General features: G+C 43.7%; 1 long non-coding RNA gene across 1 annotated transcript in view; it reads right to left on the bottom strand.

Annotated features, from left to right (window-relative positions):
* Positions 1-1,484: 1,484 nt before the first annotated feature.
* LOC126064755 (uncharacterized) overlaps positions 1,485-19,664 on the bottom strand; it is a 119,350-nt gene continuing 101,170 nt past the window's right edge. Inside the window, exon 3 of the long non-coding RNA XR_007514628.1 lies at positions 1,485-7,897. This is a non-coding gene — a long non-coding RNA (uncharacterized LOC126064755). The remainder of the gene's footprint in view (positions 7,898-19,664) is intronic.

Here is a 19,664-nt window from a genome sequence, read left to right as displayed (position 1 = left end):
AGTCCTCAGCTTATCCCAGAAAGGGGCATTTAGTTCATTTCTTTTACACATGGTTAGTGTTGTGAAAGTACCAAGGGTGATACATCTTTGTTTTCACTCAGGGAAGAACAATGGGATTTTCCTCCTTACCTCGTATTATTGTTCCATTCTCTCTCTCTCACATATAATATATACTATAATTTTTCCCCAAATCATTTGAGAGTCAATTAATTGGAGACATGTTCCTTTACCCCTAAATATTTAATGCGTATTTCCCTTAAACAATGACATTCAACATTGATAAGATATTGTTATCTAATTCACAGTTGTATTGAAATTCCATCAGTGGTCTTAACAATCTCATTTATACCCTCCTCCTCCTCCCACCCTGCCACCTCCAGGATCCATAAACCTTTATTTATATATTAATATATGCATTCGTTTGTCATTTTAATTTGGTAATTTTAAGACTTGTTTTTCATTATAAAGAAAATTATGCTCACAAGAGAATGAGAAGATAGAGATGGAAAAGGAGCATGGGCTCACTATCCAAGCTTCAGGACAGCTTAATTCCATTCTTTTTCATAAATATTTTAATGCCTATGTATAAATTGGAAACTCTGGTGGTGTAGTGGTTAAGTGCTACAGCTGCTAACCCAAAGGTCGGCAATTGGAATCCACCAGGCACTCCTTGGAACTCTGTGGAGCAGTTCTACTCTGCCCAATAGGGTCGCTATGAGTCGGAATCAGCTGGATAGCAATTTTTTTTTTTAGGTACAGATCACTACATCGCACAACATTGTGCAATATACAACATTGCATATATTATTTGACTTAACTTCAAATCTTGGTTTGTCTCTCAACATTGTTAACATTAAAATGTCCTGTGTTGTGTCAAACTCTTTAAACAGTGCACTGGACAATTACAGCAAAGGTGTGTGCGCTCCACAACTTACCTAACCATTGACCATTGGAAGCGTTCACGCTTCCATTTTTTTTTTTTTTTTTTGTACAAATGAGTCAACTAACATACTTGTACACTAAGCTGTTTTGTATTTCTGGTCACTTCCTTAGGCAAGATTCCCAGAAGTGGAGTTTCTGAGTCAAAGAGCATTGGCAGCATACTACTCCTGATACTCACGCAAAACTGCCTTCCAGAAGGGCTGTAGCTAATTCTATGCCTACTCAAATGTAAGAAGGTGCCCGTGGAACATGTAAACACCTAGACTGGCAGGGACCTCAGTTAGGCAGGGACTCCTCACCTGCCTTGGCCCAAAGAGAGAAGAGAATTTGCTTTTTCCAGCCAGGTGAGTTCTCACCAGTGCAAGCATCATTGTAGAACAATACCCAAAAGGAGATATTTTATAACAATAACTGGGATCCGTGGACAAGTTTCACAGAGTTTAAAAATTTTTTTTTTTTTTTTACTTAGATAAACTTTGTTTTTAGTTTTGTTTATTTTCTTTTTTACTAGGAAAATGGGTACAATTCATCAGATTCTTAGGGATGTCTGTAGTCAAACCCGTGTTGTTTTTGCTGTCTATGATTTTCCATTCTTCTGGTAAAAGAGTGTCCAGAATTTTTTGGGGGACACAGCCATTCTCTATATGCAGCATCTTGTTTGAATGGAGTTGACCCCCTCTCAGCTCCAGGAGGGCTGATTGTCCTAAGGCTATTGGTATTTTCCGTTTTCCTAGACTCAGTGACTGGTTCAGAATGGCCACGTGACCCAATCTAAGCCAATGAAATTCATGCACAGAATATTTGCTCAACTGTTGAGGAAAGGAAGCCTTTTTACCTGGTTGGAGGCTCTGGATCTCATGTGTTTATCTTTCCAACCTATGAGATTTGGAAAAGGAACTCACATAGTGTAAGGCAGGGCCAACAGATGGGTGACAGACATGGGCTCTCCTGACATCATCTTTGTCCCTGGGTTCAGCCATTCCTGAATGTAGTTCTACCCCTAAGCTCTTTAGCTCATGCAGCCAAAGAATTTATATTTTACTTAAGGCAATTTCAGTTAGGATTTTTGTCATTTACCATCAAGACTACTAACTAATCTAAGATTCATTAAGGAAATGAAGTGAAGACACATTAAATTTCAATTTCCTCACTTTAAATATGAGGATATGCAGGCCCAGAGAGGAGCATTGGCTTGGCCAAGTTCGACCTAAAGACAGGACCAGGATTCAGGGTATCGTTCTTTCCAGTATGATGCTCTTATCAAATGCCCTATTCCCCGGAGATTTCAAAGGAAGATCAACAGCTGTGCATAAAGTTTTTTCTAATTATTCCTGATATCAACATTGCAGACAGGTCACTATTGAAGAACCCATGCACTCAGAAAACATACTGTACACATTGCAACTACTGGAAATGCCTTATTTTGAATTCTTTTCAGTGTCCCTTTTGTAACGGGAAAGTTCTTTAAAAAAAATTAAAAAATTGAAATTCTTCCAACTGCTCAGAACCAATTCATAGTGTGTACTTTTGTGTCCTGTACCCTGAGTTTGAGAAAGATTTTAAAAGGGAAACCCAATAGTTTCCTTACACTTCTGGCAAGAGCCAAGGGCTTTTAGGCAGTTGGCTTGGTTATAAACGGAGTGAGTCCCTTGGGAACACTAGGTTCTTCTGGAGAGTGCCCTTCAACTGGTCTCTCTGGAGTGGCTGCTCCCACATGTGTTGAGTCTCAGGAGCTTCCTGGTTTCTGGTGTCCTGACATAGTGCTGACTACGGAAACTTTAATTTTCAGTGTAATGTGGAAAACCTTACTGGTTATATAACTCAGAATGACTTATTAGAAGACAGTCCAAGGAAAGAGACTTGACTGCATTCGTCAACAATGGAGAGTCTGCATTCTCAAACTTTAGAGTTGGAAGGGCTGAGAGAACCCATCTAACAGAGCCTCTGCATTTTTCAGGGCTGGAAGCTGGGGTTCCAAAATAAGACAGCGAGTTCCTCGTGGGCACACAGGGAGTCTGTAGTAGATCCAGGGTTATTTGTCTTCTAGTCTAAGTCTGTCCAGGGAACTGGCTACCATTTCTGAATTCCACCTTGGTTAATTTGGAAAAGAGAAAATCTCCTTAGGGTTCTTAAGATGCAGATACACAGTTAATTGTCACAGCATCTTGGGTTATGGGTTTAAGAGTATTATCACCTCTAATCATGACCCTTTGAAATAAGATTAAGCTATTAAAGATTATAACCATTGATTCATCTTTTGTTCCTAAGCCTGTGTGAGCACCATTTGAAATGGGATAGCCCCAGGAGCCTACCAAGATCCTCATTAACCCTCAGGGCAGACTTTTGCTAGCCTACACAACTAGTCTGTTGTGACTCCTCAGACAGGTATATAGTAGAACCTTCCAGGAAGCACTTCTCACACTAAGGGGCCCTTTTGGGATATTCTCTGCTGCTGTTCCTGACTAAAACTCCCCGTTCTCTCTTGCCACTGCCTTAGGCTGCAGGGTCGTAAATCTTAATCATATATCCCAAATGTTCTAGCTATGCTTCTGCTTTCCTTTTCTTAGTTATGGTTGAGCTTGGTTAAAAACATATACACAGAATGAGAGAAGTCACAGGTGATAATTTGAACATGTAAATTCAATTCATTTTACACTGAAGTAACTTTGCCTAGCAATGTCCTTCTAGGGAACTGAATCCCAGATCACTGGGCCTCCAATAGCTCTACCTGGTTTCCAGGGAAACTAATCTTGCCTGGTCCTCTCCATTCCTATCTGAGTACGTCCATTCCTATCTGAGCAGGGCTGCTGTGATGAGTGTGGTTTTCACAAAGTTAAACAGTTCCTTCCAGCACTCTTTCCAGACCTGCTGATAAAGGCTAAAACACAGGATTCAGGGGAGGAACACAGAATAAAATGGTCTTAAAAAGCTTTTGTTGTAATGCAGAAGGCTTGTGTGAATTTCCAGGCTGGTGTTGTTGGTTGCTCCAAAGGGCCAGAACTGTACCTTCTTTGAGTTTCAGTTTCTTGATCTACAGTGAAGATTTCTGACAGACTTTTGTTGTTGTTAAAGTTAAATAATCGATTTTACAGAGCTAGGAAGAATGTTAAATTCCACTACCACAAACTAAAACACAATCCCAAAAGTGTCAGTTTCATCAATCCAATTTGAGAGTTGTTGTTGTGTGCTGTCAAGTCAATTCTGACTCATAGCAACAGACTAGAATTATAGGACAGAATAGAACTACCCCACAGGGTTTCCTAGGCTGCAGTCTTTATGAGAACAGATCACCAAGTCTTTTCTCCCATGCAACCACTGGGGGGTTCGAACTGCCAATGTTTTGGTTAGCGGCCGAGTGCTTAGCCTTTGCACCACCATGGCTCCAAATTGAGAGTCCAAACCACTGTCGTCGAGTCGATTCTGACTCATAGCAACTCTATAGGTCAGAATAAAACTGCCCCATAGGGTTTCCATGAGGCGCCTGGCAGATTCAAACTGCCGACCTCTTGGTTAGCAGCTGTAGCACTTAACCACTATGCCACCAGGGTTTCCAATTTGAGAGTAGTTGGGCCAAATGTCCTGAGAGGTTGGGGAAGTGGAAGCTGTCAATAACAGGTGAAGACAAGTTCATTCCTGAGGGACCCAGATTAGACAAGGCAGCAGGGTTCGGGATTAAATCTCAGCTGAGGAAGGTAAGTGGCTGTGAGGGTCAAATTTAGGGAAGCAGGCTTTCTGGTCTGCTCCCTGCCAGGTCAACTTTAGGGCCATGGTTCCAGGCCTTCAGCATCCCAAGTGAGGGTCAGCCTGTTCCCAGTCCCCAGGGGTTGATCTTGTCTCTCATATCTCTTCAGATGCTGTCGTATCGAGGGGTACTTAGAACCTTAAGGAGTACCTGGGTGGTGCAAACAGTTAGCGTTCTCAGTTGCTTACTGAAAAGCTGTAGGTAGGTTTGAGACCACCCAGAGGCTTCTCAGCAGGAAGGCCTGGCAATCCACTTCTGAAAAATCTGCCACTGAAAACCCTATGGAGCACAGTTCTATTCTGACACACAGGGGGTCACCATAAGTTGGAATCAACTCAACAGTTACTAGTTAAGAGGCTTGTACTGGCAGAGAAATTCTCTCTGAAATTGTGGGAGATCAGTGGGAATGCAGAGCTCGGGTCAGATTGATTCAAAGAGCAAGTTTATACACAGACCATCACACTCAAAGAGACTAAAATAATATGTAAATCTCAAAGGCTCAGATGTAGGACACCAGGGAGGGGGGAGGTAAGCCCACCGATTTCATGCCAGGAGAGAGCAACCTGTACCAGATTCCATGGGCTGTGGATGATGTTTCTGTGGGAGCCATAGAGTAGCAAGTATGGGTGAATTGTTGAGTTTCTATTTTTTTTTTTTTTTTTATTGGAACAGATCCTGCTAGGACTGTCTGTGATAGTCAAGAGCTAGAATCCAGATACTTCCATGAGAGACGTGATCAAGCAGAACCAGAGAACAAAATCGAGTGCAACTGACTTGAGGGGATGGTGTAGGCGTTAACATGGGGGTTGGTGAGCTACAGCTATTGAAGGGCAAGTTTCTTCCATTCCCCCAAATTCCCTCTTTACTCCATCCTGACTTCCATTTATGGTCACTGGGGCAGTGTATGATTCTCTCTGCCTCCAGAGGGAACCTCTTTGTATTCGCCTGCCCTTTTCCTCTGTACGTCTGGAACTCTCCTTTTGAACCCGTACTGTCAGCTCTTCAGGCTTTGATTGCCCTGTGATTAAGGAGGTTTGTTGGGGCCTAATCCACTGAGACGGGGGTGGGCAGAGGCAGTAAATATTTAATGAGAATTTTGCTCTGGGCCTTCCTCTTAGAGGGGGAAATGGAAATCAAAAGTCTTCACTGGAACCCCTGTCGTTGGAGGACAAAGAAGCGCACTCACACTGCTGTGAAAATGAGCTGCTGGCACCTCAGCAAGAGGCAGCTCTGAGAGGGGGAGCCTTTAATGAATCGCAGAGCAAAGAGCCCTTTCCTGGAAGGAATTATCCCCAGTGTGCTCTCTAATAACACTCCCAGGCCTCAGCCTGATGGATGTGAAGTTATGGCTTTGGAGTAGAGGCGCCTGGGTTATAAGGTTGAGATTTATGTAGCATTCTCCACCAGTGCTCCCCATCCAACTCTGGGAGCAGACTCATTGAGCTGGGCACTGCAGCTTGCTGGACCCCACAGCAAGGCTGCTTGGGGTCTCAAACACCACAGTGAGAGACCAGAGGGCAAAGCTTCTCACAGGAAGTCTCAGAAGTTTCAGGGATCTGGCTTTGTGACCTTGGACAAGTCAATTAACTTTTCTGTACCTTGGATTCCCAAACCTACAAAATGCAGTCCCTGGATGGTGTAAATGGTTACATGCTCAACTACTAGCTGAAAGGTTGGCAGATAGGACACACCTAGAGGCACCTCGGAAGACAGGCCTGCTGATCCACTTCTGAAAGAAAGGTCACAGCCTTGAAAACCCTAAGGAGCAGTTCTACTCGGCATGCATGGGGTCACCATAAGTTGGAATCAACTCAACAGCAACTGATTTGGTTTTGGTTGAAATAGGGATAGTTATAGCACCCTCCTCATGTGACTCATAGGACTGGTTTGGGAATTTAATGAGAAAAAAAATTTTTTTTAAAGCGCTTAGAGTAATCGGCATATAACAAGAACTCTATAAAAACAAACAAAAAAACTTATTGCTGTCCAACCAATTCCGATTCACAGTGACCCTATAGGACAGAGCAGAACTGTCCCATAGGGTTTCTAAGACTGTAAATCTTTACGGAAGTAAGCTGCCACATTTTTCTTCCGTGGTTCCAACTGTTGACCTTTTGGTTTGCAGCCAAACCTTTTAACCACTAGGCCACCAAGGATCTCTAAGAACTCTATACATGTCAGCTATTATTTTTAGTACTGTCATTATTGCTTTGGTTGTGATTACCCTGGAGTAAGTTGGGTCTTGGGACTGAAACGCTGGACAACAACTGCCATGAGAAGAGGTAGGAATATGGTTGATCCAGGGAAGATTCCAATTCTTCTTATTAACAGCAGCTTACCAAGTTCAAAGGCTTTGTCATTCATTATCTCATTTAACCTTCACAGTAGTTGATGATAAGGACATCACAAACACCGCCACTACCGTCATTATCATCGTGAGAGGTGGAAATCAAACCCAGGTCTGGCTGACTCCAAAGCCTGTGCTCTATCTCTTACAGTCATCTCTAGTGCCCTTCACAAACCTTCCATTTATTCCAATGTTGGGACACCAGGAAGCTATGATTGCAGCCCCTTATGCTAACTTGCCTCCCACCATGCGCTCCCAGGGTCTCCTTAATGACTACAATTGATGGAATTGACCTTAAGCTTCAATCTTGCTCTTTCCCTGAAATAACCCTAACTATTTTTTTTTTATGCCTATTGTCACATCCATGCCAGCAGGTGATTTCTTGCCATGGGACTCAGATTTCTTATGCTTTGGGAAAACTCTGGGCACCAAATCTTCTCTTGTCCTTCTCCTTCTTCCTCAGAGCTGGTACCATTTCTGGTCTTCTGGCTCAGTTTCTCTCCTTAGCAGTTCTGTTCCTACTTAGACCTGTCCTAAATCTTGGTCTCTTAGGTGGGACCCAAAGTAACTTGACCTTGTACAGTTGACCCTCCATACCCACAGATTCCACATCGGCAGATTCAAACAACCGCAGATTGAAAATATTAGGAAAAAAAAAAAGTTCCAAAAAGCAAAACTTGAGTTTGTTGCTGACTGAGCACTACGCTGAATCCACATAAATGAAGTGATATGCAGGCATACCCTGCTGTAGCCTCCCGCCATTTCGCCATTTCACAGATTTTCAGTCTCTCTCCAGCACTTGTTGTTTGAGCATTATTCTCCTCATCTCATTTGTTTGCTACTTGAGTCATGTGCACCTTTGGTGTCTGTAAAAAAAAAAGAAAAAAAAAAGGCCACTAAAAAGCAATTAAGTGGTCAAAGGTTAAGAGGGAGAGTAAAGTGCTATCTCTCAATGAGAAAATAAAAATCTTAGATCTTTTGAAGAGTAGCATGTTGCTTGTTGAAGTGGGCTGTAAGGGGGGTAAGAACGAGCATTCGCACAATAAAGCAGAAAGAAGCTGAAATTCATGGCAGTGTTAGTGCCACCTCTACAACAATAAAAATGGTCTCTTTGGTTCCTGAGAAAGTGCTTGCAAAGACTGAGAAAGCATTAAGTGTTAAGTGTAAGCATTAACAACTATTTACATAACATTTACATTGTATTAGGTATTACAAGAAATCTAGGGATCATGTGCGAAGGTTATATGCAAATACTACATCATTCTATCTAAGGTTCTATCTTCTATCTAAGATAAAATCCTCAGATTTTGGAATCCAAGGGGGTTCCTGGAACCAACCCACTTCGAATATCCAGGGACGACTGTGTTTCAAACCCCAATTTCTGCCTGGGATTCTATTCCCAATTGTCTGAAATTCTGCCATCACCACCTGTCTTGCTGCATGTCCCTGCATCCATGCCCCATACCATGCACTGGAGCCCCCTGCACGGTGACATGGCCTGACAGAGCCTGGGATCACCATGCATCACAGGCCAAAATGAGTAAGGCCCATGGCTGCCCCTCACTCTAATGCTTCAGACTTCAAAGCCAACCCAGCCCTAAAATAAAACAATGGACCAACCCACTCCTATCCTTTCTGCTTTATTTAGATGTGAATGAAGAAGAGGTAGTATTTACTGAGTGACTGAGAATGCATGCTGTTTGAGATCTGATTTTCTCCTATCAAGTTCTTGTCAGGTTTCCTTTCTCCTGTTTCAGGAGGTCTCCCTGTGTTCTACATCCACGTCCTTCTCACCCAGCCCCATTCTCCAATCCAGCCTCTCTCCTCACCTTATCACACCAGTGGGGATAACCTACAACTCTGGGTAACCACTTTCATGCTCAGTTCCTAGCCAGTCCCTCAATCCTGTGTCTTTGCTGGCTCCCACCACCATTCCGCTCACATTCAGGGCTCTCCTTTGTTCCCCTCACATGTTCCAAAGTTGGTTGATATGGGAAGGTGAAGCGCATTAGTGTTGCATGTCTCTGAGTACCTAGTCTTGTCTTCCTCCCTGTAGACACCTCTGTAAACACATTGTTCAGAGAGCAGCAAGTGTTGGACTGTGGAGCACTTGAGGACAGGGGCATTGATGGGTCCATCACTGCACCACCAGCACCAAGGACAAGTGTCCCTCACAAATTGGCGTCCTGATTCCCCGTTCTTCCCTGGGCCCAGCAATCTCTTGAAGAGAAGGACTGCCTCTATCAGCTGACCTATTCCTAAGGGGGCCTGAGATGATTAAGAAATTCTCCCCCTTTATTTTTGTCTGACTGTTCACAGGTGGTCTTTTCAACATTAGGAACTCTTTCAACATCTGCAACATTAGTCTCTCCCCTCTTACCCCCGCCCCCCATCACGTCCCATACTTCGTCATCTTGATCTTGGGCACAGTTCTTCTTCATTCCCTAAAGAGTCACTAGCATCTATTGTTGAAATGAACAAACTTTTACCAAAGAATTGCAGGTAAGAAAGGGAACTTTTAGGCTATAAGAGAAACAGTATATAAGTCAATGTCAGGAACTCAACATGATGGAACCTCCCCTGGTGATGTCCCTTCTGCCACCAGGACAACGCATCACAAGATTAGAAATTTGCTGTTAATATGCAAGTTAATGAACAAATGAATGAACCACGGAGATGACTGTAAGCAGAGATGCATACAGCATTTCTGCTAAAGCTGCCCTACCAGCTTCAGGGGGACCACTCAGTGGCCTCCTTTTCTGGGAGGAGTAACAGATTGAGAATCTCCGAAGTGAACAGATGGGAGGTCTGGGGAACAGATGCAAGACCAGGAAGGCCAGAATTTAGAGGCTCAAGGTCTCTTGGCTGCTGGTAGCATTCAGGGTCGCTGCAATCATACTCCCTCCTGGATATTCTTCAAGGTGACAGGGCACATATCTGGGTCCTTCTCCTCCTTTCCTACAACATTCTTTTTCAGTTCTCTGAAGGGACAGCTGGCCCTAGTCCAGGTGAGCCAGGAGCCCATACTGCACTCACCTTTCCCTCCACTACAACAGCTGGCTGATTGCTCTGGGTTGAAGGGTTTTATAGTGACCTTGTCAATTGATGCAAAAGGCAGCCCATCAAAAGGTAAACTGATCCCACTGCTCCAGAGGCCACAGAAAAGCTTAGTCTCTGCAGCCTGCCCTTTTTTTTGCAATGCTATACCTCCGTTTACAATGACTCCCCGGTAAACAGCAGCTGGGAAACAGTTAAGCATTGTGTGGTGTGTTTCACTCTAGGAGGGCAGTTCAGGGTGTGATTGAACATTCCATCATCATTTGCCATTTTCAAATTGCCCATAAGAAACCCCAACAACTAGATGCAGTGTTAGAACAAAGAGGATTGGTTACTTTGCATTGTAGTCAGTGGGCAGGACAATTGGAGCACAGGCATTAGGATAAATGTATGATGGGAGAGATGATAGAGAGAGAGATTTTTCATGGGCTGCTTTTGTTGGTGGTTTTTCTTTTTAATGTACAAAGGCCATATTTTGTGTGGAAAGAACAGAGTCAAGAAATGTGGTTTTGAATCCCAATTCCCTCTTATGAGTGCAGTGTTCACCCCTGCACTTCCTGCCTCTATGTGACAATGTGTAACACATATAGATACTCAATAAATAATCTATTCCCTACCTGAGAGGCAAGCCTTCTCGGGTGAGAGGTATTTCCAATGTTTTTAGCCATGCTATGAAAGAAAAAAATTTTTTTTTTTATGAACATGAGCCAATGCTATGAGTTTTGTAGTCATTAGCTCATTTAATACTAGTAAATGAATATCATAATGCACATTTTATAGATGAGGAAACTAAGGCTCCACAAAAAAATGAAACCCATTGCCATTGAGTTGAGGTGGTTCCAACTCATGGAGACCCCATGTGTTACAGAGTAAAACCGGGCTCCATAGAGTTTTCTTGGTTGTAATCTTTAGGAAAGCAGATCTCCATGTCTTTCTTCTATGGCACTTCTCGGTGGATTCGAACCACTAAGTTTTAGCCAAGTGCAAACCGTTTGTGCCACTCAGGCTCCTAAGTGAGGCTCAGGAGTTGAGATTATTTACAATCTAATACATTTCAGAGCCGGGCTTCCAGACCAGGATGAGTCAACTCAAGGGCTTGGTGAGGCCATGTAGGAGAGTGGGCAAAGAAATTAGATGCCTGTCCAGGTCTGAATCCTACAGTTACCACTTACTAGCTCAGTGTTGTAGGCAATTCACTCCACCCTTCCATGATTTCATTTTCTCAGCTGTATAATCAAGACAATGAAAGCTCTCTCCACAGAGTCTTGTGAGCTTTAAATGAGATAATACATGCAAAGCCCTAAGTAAAAGTTCTGTTGTTGTTTTTAGGTGTCATTGAGTCAGCTCCAACTGATAGCGAACCTGTTTACAACAGGACGAAACGCTGCCTAGTCCTGCACAGAGTAAAGGGCCTGGAACAGAGTAAATGCCTAATAACTGCTAGTACTATTTGTCCCATTCTACTAACTGGGAAGAACCCTCTTCCCTTGGAACTTGTATTGAAGGGCCTAAGTCTAGGTGACCAGGTAAGAGACTATGTCAACTTCCCCTGAGAGACATGATCCAGCCAAGCTGGTGGGAATGGAGGGAAAAGGATAGTTTCCAGGGAAACAAAGGTGGAAAACCGAGAAGATTCCTGGCCTCCTGTGCTGCACAAAGTACGTGAGAGGAGTCAAGGACAGTTCCCAAGTTTCTGGCTGGATTGAGCTGTTGGCTGGTTTGCCATTAACCAACGCTGCTAAAACAGTTAGAGGAGGGAATAATAGCCACACGGCTGTAGAGACGTCTTATCTAGAAAGGCATATTTACAAGGACCATCATTGGGTGGAAATATTAATCAATAACCCTATCACTAATTGAACTTATATTTTACTATAAATAGAGAACAATAGGAAGCCAGCATCCACCTATAGCATGAGTTGCTCTCAGAATTAGAGACTAAGGAGAAAACACCCATGGCTGAAAAAGTTTACTTTGTCACACCCCCTTTGTTCCTGGATCTCAGAAACTCAAGTGTTCTTGTTAATATGAACCAAAATTCACCATAAAGTTCTTAGGTACCAGTTTGCAAAAGCCCCTGGGTAATTGAATTAGACTCGCTTTTGCCCTGTAAATTAAACTCAGAACAAGGTCAGGGTGTAAATTGAGCCTGATCAGAGCAGCCTTCTAATGAAAGCAACAACTGTGTCCCTGCCTCCTTTGTGTAGTGGTGAATATGAATCAAAGTCCTTTCTTCAATTTGAAACTTAAAATAACTCTGAGGTCTGAACATAATGAATGAATGGATGAAGAAGCACGGGGCCATTTTTTTCAGCCGTGGGGGTTTCTCAAGTGATGGCTTTGATAAGAACCCCTGTTTTGGCCATTGCTCCAGATAGGCTCTTGATTTGCATCCTTAGGGAAAATGTGCTGGATTTTGAAATTCTGTTTTCCTGAGCATTAAGAGATATTGCAGAAGTCACTGGGGGCCCCTGAGCTTGAAGGCCACGTGCACAATTCTGCTGAAAGATGAATGTCTAGCAAGGAATGAGAATCAGCTGCGGGCCAAGCACTATGACAGGTGCTGGGTTCAAAGATTCACTCAGTCAGCACCTATTTACTGAGCCCCTACAATACTCCAGGCCAGCCACTGTCACTGGTACTGGGGACTCAGCTTCCCGCTCCCATGGAACTTACATTTTTGAGGGAAAACATGTTGTTGTTATTTATGGTTGAGTTGGCCCACTGCTGACTAAAATGCAGCCCTTACTTTCACTGAGCTCAGAACTGGAGGAACGTTGAGATTTCTGGCAACAGCAAAAAGCAACAACATGGCATCTTGATTAAGACCTTAGGCTTTGGAATTAGACGTAGCTTGAGTTCTTGAAGTGCCACCTACTGGTTAAGTAGCCTTGGACAATTTACCTCAGTTCTCTGCTTCTCAGAGCTCTCATCATCTAATGTTCAACATGAAGGGCAATTATGATGATAATGGAACAAACAAGAGTCCTTGGGTGGTGCAAACGATGAAGTGTTCAACTACTAGCTGAAAGCTTGTAGGTTTAAACCCACCCAGAGACGCAGTGGAAGACAGAGCTGGCAATCTACTTCTGAAAGATCACAGCCTTAGAGACCCTATGGAGCAGTTCTATCCTGCACATATGTGGTTGGAATTGACTTGACAGCAACTAACGACGACAATAAAGGAATAAACTAAGCACATGCTATGTGCTATGTATTATGGAGGGTATAAATGTGAGAGAGCATTATTGTTAACGTCATGGCTTATTTAACCTGTCTGAACCTCAGTCTCCTTACCTGTGAAATGGAGATAATGCTACCTCCCACAAAGTTCTTAGAAAAATTAAGTTATATAACATACATAAAGTACCTAGCACAGGACGAGAGTTCAATAATTGGTAAATACTATATTGTAAGTATTAAACAAAACACAGAAGGCTGTGATAGAAATGCTCCAAGATCAGTGTTATTTGTCTTCTTTAGAGACTTCCCTGGCAGCACAAGCAGTAAAGTGGTCAGCTGTTAACCGAAAGGTTGGAGGTTCAAACCCACCAGCGGCTCCATGGGAGAAAGACCAGTTGATCTGCTCCCATAAAGATTATAGTCTAGAAGACCCTTTGGGGCAGTTCTGCTCTGTCACATGGGGTCACTATGAGTCAGAATGGACTCGACAGCATCCAACAATAACAACATGAGACTGTGGAAAGTTTAGAAGGGGATTTTAAAAAATGTGCAGACTGGCAAGTTCTTCTGAAAATCATCTCCCAGGGTATCGTTAAAGACATATTTTGATGAGGACATAAACAGTTCACGGACCAAGAAACTGTATTTCCCTTGTGGTAAGTTTTATCCCAAAACCTAATGGGAAAAGGATTGCTGCAGACATTCGGAATGCGTCCACTCAGAGAGCAGTGAATTGTAATGAAAAAACACCATCTGAGGTTGAAAATGTTTGGAGTTTTCTTTTAGAGGATAGAAAGGGCCATTTTTGACATATATACCTGTTTCTCAGAAAAGCAATATTTAGTAACTCCCACTTCTATTTCCAAGAAAGCAAAAGAGGCCCTTTTAGCAGATAGCATTTAAGCACTGGAGATTTTCATTAAATTAATCCTGTTACTGCAAACCCACATTGGGCCATTCCCAACTGGAACAAAACCCAGAACCGACTGGGGGGTCTTAGCAGCTGCCCACCCAGAGGACCAGTGAGCATCCTTGGTTTCCCCAGTTGCTGTGGGGTCTGTGTCTGTGTGTGGCCCTGGGTGTGTACCTCTCAGTCTCTGCATCTGCTTCTATGTCTCTCCTTCTCCCTGCCTGTCTCTCTCAGGTTCTGTCTTTTCTGTTTTTCTTTTTCTCAGTCACTGTCAGCATCTTCCTTTTCTCTCTCCCTCTCTGTGCCTCTGCTTCTTCATTTCTCTCCCAGTCTCTTATCTCTCACTTACTCTCTATATCTCTGACTCTGAGTAATTTTGTTTCTCCATTGCTGACACCATTTCTATGTCTCACTCTCTGAAGCTCTGTCTCTTTTCCACATTCCCTGTTTTCTTCTCGCCATCCTTTGTCTCCATCTTTGTCTCTGTCTTGCCCTCTGACTCTCAGTCTCTTTCTCTCTCACTGTATTCCATTTTCCCATATGTTTCCTTTCTCTCTCTCTGTTTCTCTCATTCTGTCTCACTCACTCTCTCTGCTTTCCTCTATTTTATTATTTCCATCTTTTTTTCAGGCTTTTTTTTTCCAGCTTTTCTCTTACTCCCTCTCTTCCTTCTCTTACTGTTTTTCCTTTTAGTCTCTTTACCTGCCTCTATCGCTGGTACCTTATGTTTCTTATGGTTTTACCATGTCTCACTGTCTCTTTCTCCCTTCAGAAAACATCCACCCACGTACACACACACACACACACACACACACACACACCACTCTTTCCTTTCCTGCATCCTGACCTGGAGGACACCTTCACAGACAGTAGGTTGTAAATTTGAAGGGACTCCATCACACCATTGGGTGTTGTTTGGTTTATGGTGCCTTGGTGAAATTGCAGACACATATTTCATTCTTGCAGCAACTTCCTTTGGGTTGAGTTAGCATCCAGCTCTAGCATTCAGATGTCTGCACTGTAGCCAAAGCGTGAGCTGACCCCTCTGGCTGGAGCACCCTGGGGCCTCCTCAGTCTTCTATCTGAGTGGTTTTCTCTCCAGTACCACTCCAGACCCTTCCCTCCCATCCTGAATCTTCCCCAATCCCCAACCACACCCAGCTCTAAGGGCTTCAGGACAGCCAGGACTCAGTTAAGTTACATATGGGTTGAAAGAGTCAACCAAAATACATCAAATTAAACTTTTATTAAAAAAAAAAAAAAGAGGACAGGAAAATCACTGCTCTAAGAAGGTAAGAAGGTAAACTGTCTCAGAGGACAGGTAAACTGTCTCAGAGGACAGGTAAACTGCCCAGGGAGACAATGGTTGGAAGCATGCAGGCAGGAGTCAGGATAACTCGGGGAGGGGGTCCCCAGTTTCTCACTCCTTGTACTTTGCAACTCTGCCTTTATAAATTTGTGTGATACTTTCCCCAGCAACTGGCTCTTCCCAATGTTGTTTAGTCAACAACAGAGGCGGTGTATGTCTCTAGGAGTCAAGTCACCACGGGACCCTTGCCCTTGCACCTGTGTGGTCCCAGCCAACCAGGGAATAATGTGCATCCCCTTTGATGTTCAGTGTCAACTCTAGCTAAAAATGGGGCTCAGTCTGTGTGACTGATAAAGACCCGGTCTTGGTTGTACTGATCAGCAAGACTCTGGGTTATCTCTTTTCTGAATGCTTGAGGGTAGGTCACATGCATACATTATCACTCCTCTGGCTACCACCAAAAAAATAAAAAATAAACCCATTGCTGTCCAGTCGATTCCAACTCATAGTGAACCTATAGAATAGAGTAGAACTGCCCCATAGGGTTTCCAAGGAGCAGCTGGTGGATTCAAACTGCTGACTTTTTGGTTAGCAGCTGTAGTTCTTAACCACTGCACCACCAGAGCCCCCATTAGTCCTCTCAACTGTTGAGTTGGGCACACTGTTGTACCTACGCTGAGTGTTGAGTGTGTACTTACACGTATTATCACACTTAAATCTTGCAAAAATTCTTCAAGGCAAATGTTGCTATCACACATTACATATTTGATAATCGAGGCTCAAAAAAAAAAATTTGAGTAGTCTAAGGGCGCACAGCTAGTTCCAAATGGAACAGAATAAAACCTAGACATGCTGACTCATGAGACTGTTTTTCCCCATGTCCCTGCTGCTTTGTAGGAATGATACCCAAAGTAGCCCCACTGAGGATTTTCAAGCTCAGATCAAGAGAAACAGCTCTCTGAAGACCTGGATTGAAGTCTGGGTTTTGCCTCTGTTGGGATGTAAGATCTCAATGAAGGTCAGTTTCCCTTTATTTAGATTCCATGGATATATAATTTAATAAAAAAGCTGTTGCTCACAAGCCAATTTCAACTCATGGTGACTCCATGTGTTGCAGAGTAGAACTGAGCTCCACAGGTTTTTATGGTTGTCATTGTTACAGAAGCAGATCGCCAGGCCTTTGTTCTGCATTGCCACCCAGGAGGTTTGAACTGCCAACCTTTTAGTTAGTTGTTGTGTGCGGCCAATTCCGGCTCCTAGTGACCCTACATGACAGAGTAGAATTGTTCCTCAGGGTTTTCTGGGCTGTAATCTTTAAGAGAGGAGCTTGCCAGGTCTTATCTCCTGTGGAGCTGCTGGTGGGTTCGAACAGCTGACATCTCTGTTAGCAGCCAAGGGCTTGACCATTGCACTACTAGGGCTCTCCTAGTTTTTAGTCAGGCTGAAGGCATTTGTGCCGCCCGATTTAATATCCATTATAGGGAAAACTGTGAAAGCCAGAACTTGATGGGGTTGCCTTATTTTTCCAGGTCTAGAAAGTTTTCTGTCTCAGACAGAGTGTAGGCTCACCACTTTTCTATTGCTCACCTCAATGGAAAATATTTGAGTTTTCCCTCTCTGACAGGTTTCTCTCTTATACCTGTTCTGGCTTTCGTGGGTTTTATTGTATATATTAAAAATCTTCCCATTCAATTCTTACAAGAATCTTGTGAAATAGAGGTTATTATTCCTATTTTATAAATATAATGTAATACAATAAAAATAACTGGGAGACAGCTATCTGAGTAAGGACATCTCCCTTTCAGCTCTGCTGTTTCTACTAAGGAGATAATATATAGCGACCTGCTTTACACGTTGGAACGGGCAATGCAGATATTGTAATTAAAACAGCGGATGCTTGTGAGCTTGACTGGCCTTTTGGCATCTTAATTAGAAAATAATCACCTGGTATTCTGCGGGAGCCCTGGTGGCGCAGCGGTAAAGAGCTCAGCTGCTAACCAAAGCTTCAGCAGTTCAAATCTACCAGCCTCTCCTTGGAAACCCTGTGAGGCAGTTCTACTCTGTCCCATAGGGTCGTTATGAGTTGGAATCAACTTGCTGGCAATGGATTTTTTTTTTTTTTTTTCTGGCATGCTATGAGGCATCATGGCACTGAGACACAAGTAGGACTGGTGTGTTCAAACCCAGGGATGTGTATGTGTGTGGGCATGTGCCCTAGGGGAGCCATTCCGTTGGATGGGGCACAGGCTGCAGTCAAGTAAGGCTATGCCCAAGTCGTCCTCCTCAACATGATGCATAGGCAGGAGGCCTGAGCTGGGACTCCTGCCTTCTCCTACCTGGCTCCAGCTTAGGCAGGGGTCAAATCAGCAGTCCTTGAAGCTCTCCAGGAACTACTTGGCTCTCACGCTCAAGAAACCAATGAGCCTTCCCAGGGTGTTTTTCTCACAGACTTCCAAGCCTGACTATTGGCTTTCTGTCACTCCCCTCAGGCCCGATTACCACTGTATAAAATTGAGGGGTTTTCGGCTGTTCTTCAAAGAGGAGGAGCCAGTTTTCTGCACTTTCATTCTGAAATAAGCAATTGCATTACCTCCATATGAATGGAGGTTGGGGACATGAGGCAATGGGATCAATACTCAGTTAGAAGCAAGGCAGAAGCTAAAACAGCAATGAATGTGAGCACACTGCTCAGCCTGAGTTGCTGAATCCTAGAACCAAGGGAGGATCAGAGGAGCCCAGTGATCCGTTTCTGTGCCTGCCAGCAGAGAGGCAAAGTGGCAACGAACGCAGGTCCTGGTGGATCGGGATTGTAATAATGGAAATCACAGTTAACATTTATTAGGCACTTAGGAGTGAGTCCCTGGGGGGCACAAACGATTATGTACTCAACTACTAGCAGTTCCACTCTGTACACCTGGTGTTGCCATGAGTTGGAATTAACTTGATGGCAACTAACAACACTGGGCACTTAAGGGCTCTCTGAGTGGTACAAATCGTTAAGCACTCAACTACTAACTGAAAGGTTGGCAGTTCAAAGCCACTCACAGTTGCCTTGGAAGAAAGACCCGGTGATCTGCTTCTGAGAGGACACAGCCTTGAAAACCCTATGGAGCAGTTCTATACACGGGGTAGCCATGAGTTGCTTGATGGAGCACAACCAGTGAATGACAGAGCTGTGTTACACCCCTGACCATCTAGAGCTCCCCTCTTGATCACCACCCTCTAATGCATCCAGGGTTGAAGTCAGAGGAGTTCCCTAACTGGGGCTGTTAGCTCAGCCTATCATTCTGGGAGACAGATGGAGGAAACCTCGGAGTCTCAATAAAAGTGGCTCCCTTTGGGACCAAGAGCGGTCCCTCTCACTGATGAAAGTGTAAATACAGAAGTTTCCCGCAGAGGGGTAGCTTGGTGTAGGGGAAACAGCATGGAAACATGGAGAACTCAATTTGAATCAGAGCTCCACTCACTGCCTTGGGGCTGTGAGCCGGTAACGTGGCCTCTTGGAGCCCAAATTTCCTGACCCACGAAATGAGGATGGCGATACCTATCTTTCAGCAAAGTGCCTGGTCCATTAGAGGTGATTAATATCTGTTAGCTCCCTTCCCTCTTTCTGGGGGCCTAGATCCCCTGAGGTCTCCGGATGCATCCAAGAGTCTGCCTTGGCCTTTCCATATTTCAGAAAGCTTGGCAGAACTTCTGCGCTCATGCAAATGCATTCAGAAGGACCAACTCAAAGGCTGACATGTCAGTGGTTATGTCCTGCTCAAAAGAAACCCCAGTTAGCAGTTCCAAAGGCTTAGAATTAAATATTTTGATGGGAAATGCATTCATCTGGGAAGATAAGTTTTCTAATATCAAATTTATGGGGCACATAAACCAAAACCAACAAACCCACTGCTGTTGACTCATAGCAGCCCTATAGGACAGAGTAGAACTTCTCCATAGGGTTTCCAAGGCTGTAATCTTTACAGAAGCAGACTGCCACAATATTTCTCCCACCGAGTGGCTGGTGGATTCAAACTGCCGACTTTTTGGTTAGTAGCTGAGCACTTTAAGCACTGCACCAATAATAGTTGGGGAGAAAAAAAAGATTTCTGGTGAAAGTTTTGAGAATTACTGAATTGGAGATTTTTCTTTCATTTTTTTTTTTATCATAGTTCAACTTCCTTCTCAT

This window comes from Elephas maximus, chromosome 21 (genome assembly GCF_024166365.1).
Source record: "Elephas maximus indicus isolate mEleMax1 chromosome 21, mEleMax1 primary haplotype, whole genome shotgun sequence".
Taxonomy (NCBI): domain Eukaryota; kingdom Metazoa; phylum Chordata; class Mammalia; order Proboscidea; family Elephantidae; genus Elephas; species Elephas maximus.
This window is presented reverse-complemented; position numbering and strand designations above follow the sequence as displayed.